General features: G+C 48.3%; 1 long non-coding RNA gene across 1 annotated transcript; it reads right to left on the reverse strand.

The window, feature by feature from the left end:
* Positions 1-4,032: 4,032 nt before the first annotated feature.
* On the reverse strand, positions 4,033-6,102 carry LOC118250354 (uncharacterized). The gene is made up of 3 exons (XR_004779430.2): positions 5,995-6,102; positions 5,200-5,392; positions 4,033-4,219 (listed from the first exon to the last, which is right to left on the reverse strand). It is a non-coding gene; the product is annotated as an uncharacterized LOC118250354 (long non-coding RNA).
* Positions 6,103-6,676: the final 574 nt, after the last annotated feature.

Genomic DNA, 6,676 nt, shown 5'->3' on the forward strand with positions numbered 1-6,676 from the left:
AAACTCTGCGAGAGGGTTTTTGGGCTGGGAAGGCCATCAGTGGAGGTAGCCCGTGCTGTGGATATGGGACCATGGCTCCCCTTGCTGAAGGTGCAGGATTTGGCTGCTGTTAGGGTGGGCTCCTGGACCTGCACGGGTATTTGTTGCATGGCCAAGGGGAGGCACAGATGCACCACTGGGGTCTGTGGCAACTGCAGGAGGTAAAGGGGCACCTCTGGGTGCAGAACAGCCCCCTTTTCGGAGACTGTCAGTGTCCAAGGATGAAAGTTTTAAGTCGCATATCCAATAAACTGTTCCCCAGCTATGGTACCTGACTGCACTGCCAGCCCTGCGCCAAGCCTAACCCCTGACTCCAGCACCCCAAGCAGCAAGTTGAGTAAGATTTCAGCTGTGCAAAGCCAGATCATTGCTGCTTGTTTCCAGCTTGGTGTGACTGTGACTTCTTGTCCTAGCAATCACCTGACTACTGCAATTTTGGTCTAAAGCATATGACTCTGGTTATCTTCTCTGAATTAAGCCATGTATTGCAAAATTTAACATTTTTTGGTATAGTCTAGAAAACCATGTTCTTGACTGGGTATGACTTGGCACCTTTCTGGATAGAAACTTGTCTCCTAGCTGCCCAGTGGGAAATGTACATTACCAGTAAGCCAGCATGACATATCTAATTCTGATCCCCAAGTACAGCATATTAAAATGCTATTTTTACATCCCAAATTATATTTCATTATGCAGTCAGTTACAATTTTGACAGTAGCAGTGTGCAGAATACATTTCATATGCTAACTAAAACAGACTTTTTTGCTAATTTGCTGAAAAAATATTATGGTATATCCAGGACATAATGTTTCTGGAGTGAAAGGAACTGCAGCATCAGGGATGTAGTCTGTGATCTTTCCTTTGGGTGCTGATTGTAATCGTACGCTCCTTTCAAGATGAAGTGACAGACATTTCACTCAGTATTAGAATCATAGAATCAGTATTAGGATCCCAGAATCATTAGGGTTGGAAAAGACCTCCAAAATCATCTGGTCCAACCACCCCCCTACCACCAATGTCACCCGCTAAACCATGTCCCTAAGCACCACGTCCAACCTCTCCTTGAACACCCCCAGGGACAGTGACTCCACCACCTCCCTGGGCAACCCGTACCAAAACCTGACTGCTCTTTCTAAGAAGAAATGTCTCCTAACTTCCAAACTGAATTACCGAATTACTAAAGAACCTCCCCATTTTATGAAATTTTAAGAATTTATACACAACTCCATAAAAGTATTTGCTTATCTAGCTTTCAATGGAAAATCAATTTGCTAATTTAATGGTTATTGTCATAGAGGATGAAGCTTTTCTATATGACTTTTAAAATTCCTAAGTATTTTTTTCAAGAAAGAGAAGAAAAGGTGAACCTAGCTTTATAGATTACTCTGAACCATACTGAAAACCTTTCAGGCTGCTGAGGTGCAGAGGGGGTTTAGGACAGGGCCAGAGGAGAGACCATTTCTCCTAATACACATCGCCAAATATGAAATATGGTATTAGCATTATTTCCTGGGGCCAGTCTCATGGCCTGTCACCACACCACTTGGTTTGGGCAGCCGTAGGACTAGCTGTGGCAGCCGGCAGGTGACTTGTCATTGCCACCTACTTTATTCTGCTGCTTTCTGTGCACCAACCAGCTCAGCTGGAAGGGGGCACAGCCTGCATCCAGATCCAGCACAAGACGCTTCCGACCAGCCTCAGGGGCAAAACCATCAGCCAGGTTGGGCTTCAGGTGCCTCCCAGACTGAAGGCAGCCAGGCAGGAGCTCGTGCCTGCTTTGGGTCTCCATCAAGCAGCTCATTCCTCGTCCCCTTCCTAGCTCCCTCCTGCTCCTGTTTCTTAAGCAGCATTCACTCACTGATCAGTACAGCAGAGTAGATCAAACAGAGATTGCTCTGTTTAAAAACTGTTCGTGTGCTTTTATATGCCTAACAGGGATGGTGTGCAGCATGCAGGGGATATCAGGAATAAAACAATGCTCAGAGGACACCAAAGCCCCAAGTCCCATCTGTCCAAGCTCTACAGAGGAGCCCGGAGGCTCCTGCTCCCCAGGCACCAGCACAGCACTGATCGCCAGCACTGCATTCATTTTGGCTCATGTCAGGCCAGCAACATACGATAAGAGATAATTAGTGATTAAATTGCAACCTTTTATCTTGCTTACTTCATTGTAGGCTACCTACGTTGTCAACGAGCGTTCAGGACAAGCTGAACAAATATGTTTGCTTTCATCCACAACAAAACTCTGGGAGAAGCAGCTTCCCAGTCCTGCGGCGGCTTCAGCTCAGCAGCCCCTGGGACGCTCCCTGTGAGAAGTTCTGCAGGAAATGGATGCACACCCGGATTATCTCCTCGATCCGAGCTGCACAGCAGCAGAGGGCAGCAGCTCAACATGATGCTTCCTCCACCGCAGGCGACTTCTTTTCGTCTCACGGCAGCTTTTCCTACTGCTTTTTGCAGCCTCCAGGGAGGTGCACATGCCATTAACGTCAGTCACGCCGTTTTGAATGAATCCAAATGTCCTCTGCAGGGAAGGAGGAGTACCTTGCCTGGACCCCAGCCTTCTGGGAGGCACCCATGGGTGTTGGGGAGTGTGGGGTGCAGGCAGGTGACACTGTTGTGGGTGACTTGGTGACTCCCCATCAGCCCAGGAGGTGGAGGTGGCACGGGGGGGTTTAAGGCACCGTGTGGGATGTGTAGGGTGGAGCGAGCATCCTGGGAACCGAGTGTGAAGAGCCAGACTGGCTGTTACTGCCTGCTAGGCTCTCCTTTGTGATGGATTTGGATCCCACAGGAGAGGTCTGTAAGCTGTCTATACAGTGCAAAGCAGGCTCTCAGCAAAACCTACGTGGTGGCCATAAGTCCTTGGCCAGTGCTGGCTTCTGCAGAGCCTTGTCCTGGATGTCAGTCTTTGGAAACAAAACCAATTCCTACCCTATTCAAGAGCAGTTTCTGATATAGCACAGAGCACCCAGACCTTGCCTCAGCAGAATTGAAATAATCATTTACAATACTCTTTCTTGTGGACACTATAGAGTGACCCTAATGCCAAAGGCTCTTCAGACATAGCCTAACCGCGAAAAAGCTGGCAGAGGCACAAAAATAAGATTCCCTCCATCAGTATCAAAAGCGTCTTCAGAGGCTTCAGAAACCCCAGCAAAGAGAAGGGAAATAAATCATGGAAACCTATGATGAACCCCACCCTGGAAATACCAGCGTACACGCTGCTGGGGCAGAGCACAATAAAGCCAATGCACATGCAGCAACATGGCAGGCGGGTGCTCACAGCCACATTTTACACAATCCGGTGCAGGTATGTGAGTTATTGCCTAGTGCCCTCCTTCCTCTCTGAGACACATTCAAAGAGCTGCACAAACACGTTGAGGGAGCTGCAGGTTATATCTTTACCTGCTTTGGCAAGCTCGGCTCAGCCATACGCTGGGTGAAAGCTCTGCCCTGCAGCAGGTCCCGGGAGCTACAGCTGGCCCAGGTTTGTGTATGCTGGCATGTGGACTTGTTTCCTGATGCCACAGCTCTCTCCCATCCCTCCTCGCTTCCTCCGAGGCTGTGGTGCATGGTGGCCACCAAAACCTCCCACCAGACCTTGGTCCTCCCTGCCCACTGCCATCTGAGGGAGCAAGCATAATAGGAAGGAGAAGACCACCGTGCTGGGGTGCTTCCTTCTCGCTGCTGCTGGGGAATACTTGGTGACAGCCCCATCCCGGTGACAAACCGCCCTGTGCTGCAATTCTCTCTGCAGGCTGGCTTATATACTTTGCATCCAGATTTTCCGTCTTGGGCCACTTGCACCATACACAGAAATGCAGTATTTATTTTTAATTTATTTTTAATTTATTTTTAACCTAAAGGGAATCACCCAGGGTAGGGTTTCACACAGAGACCCTCGGAGCATTCAGGCTGGATCAGATTTTTAAAGATGTTAGCACATTATAAATCAATACATTCCCAGTCTGCTTTCTTCACCTCTGATAAAAGAGAAGGTCCAGCCAGCGCCATGAGGTTCCAGACAGAGTTTAAATACCATCAGGATTTGTTAAAATATGTTTTTTGAAATGTCTAAAACGCAAGAAGTAAATGGGTTCCCATCAGCCCGATTGGCTTGAGGCAGTTCTTGTCCACTTCTTGGTCTGCAAACAGGGACGGCTACATCCTTGTGTACCTGTGCACAGACAGACCACTTAAACTGGCATGGACAAGACTTCTGGACATCAAGCCCTAAACCTACTAAAATCAACAGAAAGCTTTTGGGTGATGCCAGGAAAGCTTTTCCTCCCTTTGCAGGAGAACATCACCACTCTGCCTCATCTCAGAGGACCCCTGGGACAGGGGACATGGCTGGGGGCACACAGCAGCTTAGTGGCAGGCATTCCAGCTCCTATCTGTCTCACCAGGAGTGCAGATGTGCAGAAAAATGTCCTTGAACAGGTCACTGCTAACACCATAAGTATTTCAGAACCCGATGGGGCAGACAGAGAGCTGCTGAAGCAGGGTGGTATCCCAGTCCAGAGGCTGAAAGGGCTGGGGTCTGTGTCTGATTTTTTCTTTTTGCCACTGACAACAGCAGGGAAAGTTCTCAGCGGTTCAATGGGTGAAGGCGAGGACAGACACTCAAGCAGCACCATAATAACAATAAAGGTGGCCCTGGCATTTACAGGATTCAGAGGTTTTCCTGAAAGCCCTTCAACTAAGTCAAAGACAGCCCGCATGCCCTGTCTGTGCTATTGCTTTTATAATTGCTCCCAAGGTCTGCTGTGTGTCTATGGCAGAAAGCTTCCCACAGACAGAAGGCAGCCGCAGTTGAGGAGGAAGGGTTTGGAGCATGAAGTGAGAACGAGATGGGAAGCAACCCCTCGGTGGGCAGCCCAGGAGCCCCCGGAGCCAAGGCCTGGCTCTTGGTCCCTGTCCAGGGGCCTGGAGGCTGGGATCTCCCTGCTGCTGGAGCCGTGCGTGGCACAGGCCTGCAGCAAAGCCATGCGGGCGGCCTGCGCTGCCGTGATGACTTCAAGGACAGCCTTGGGAGAGAAGACCAGCAGACCCAGCTGCCACCAGTGCTTATCAGAGCTGGCAAACGTACTGGTCATAAGGATTTAAAGAGGAGGATTTGGAATTAGCCGTCTGTTAATGATCTCCGGGCATTACCTGTTGCTTGCTCTGTAGATGGCAGCACGAGGAAACCAACCAACTTGGTGAAGGCAGGGCAGGGCGAGTACATAGGTCTGGGTCAGCGGAGGGAGTTACTTCACCTGAGACTTGAACCACTTTCAATTTTTAACAGCAATGGGTTAGGAAAACAAGCAAGACGCCACGGCTACAAACAAGTAGTAAAAGTAACCTGCAAAGAAAGAGAGGCCCTATGTCATGTAGAGATAGCTTTTGGCTCAGAAGAAAAACCCCTATGGTTACCACATAACTGCAGATCAAGAGAAGAAAGCCACCTGAATGGGTTTATTAACTGCCTGTGTTCTTTTGGGCACAAACCCGACCTTTATGCTGAGTTTGAATAGCAAATAGGGACTTGTCTCAATCCCCAAATGTTTCTGCAAAAAAGGCTGGTATGGCAAAATTTATCAAAACACAACATGTTCTAAAGCGCTTGGAATTTCCATTTGAAAAATGTGGGTAGCTAATAGTTCCCGATCACCTCCTCCCTGTATCTACCCTGAAATCTTTTGGTTGCATTGTGATAAAGCTTGGCTTTGCAGTTTAAAAGCATAAATACGCCCTCCTGAAGAAATACAGGGCTTTTGTTTTCCCTTGCGTAAGGCACATTCGAGAGGGAGCCTGGAGGGACCTTCATCTTGTGAACTCCCAGGGCTGCTATTTCTGAGCACCGATTTCCTACTTGGGATGTAGATCTTGACCTCCGTGCCCCTAACCGACTGGTTTGCATAAACAAAAGAGCATCGCAAAGAAGTCAAAGCCGGATGTACCTACAGCAAATAAATCTCTTCCTCTCTGACAAACACAGAATGAATTGACCTCTTGCACGTCATGTCTGCTTGTCTGACCAAAGCTGTCAGTCACAACTTTCCCTCTGGAAGCCTTAGATGAGACAAGGGATAAAGTGGACATAAAAGTGACATCAGTAAAATTAAAACAATGAATGACAGGATTTCCTCTACCATCTCCATTACTTGATTCCTACAAGTTTTCCAATCACTGCTGGTCAAATCGCAGCCGGTGTCTGTGTGCATTTGATTCATCTGAAGCAAATAAACCACCGCCTGTTGCTCTCTCTGTGACCCAGCCCCATTTTTGCATTCATTTTCTGGAAACAGTCCAGTGAACAAGTTCACCAGTAAGAACACTTGGGTCGGAGCGTTAAAGCATACATCTGGGATCTCTGCAAACAGGAAATCCACCACACTTCTGGGCTGGAAACATTTCTAGCCAGAAACTGGGTGCTTGGGCCATAAGATCCCTGGAAGACGACCTGTAATCCACATACCCAGTCAAACCCTTGCAGTTCTCCTCAAATTTCAGATGGTGAATCCTAGAAGCACAACGCAAGGAGACATACCATGAATTACAACAGGAATTATTGCATCGTGAGTCATGGGAAATGAATCTGTGAGCACTGGACACTGCTCCTGGATAATTTTGCTATGTCTAGGCT

The sequence above is a fragment of the Cygnus atratus genome, chromosome 5 (assembly GCF_013377495.2).
Source record: "Cygnus atratus isolate AKBS03 ecotype Queensland, Australia chromosome 5, CAtr_DNAZoo_HiC_assembly, whole genome shotgun sequence".
Lineage (NCBI taxonomy): Eukaryota > Metazoa > Chordata > Aves > Anseriformes > Anatidae > Cygnus > Cygnus atratus.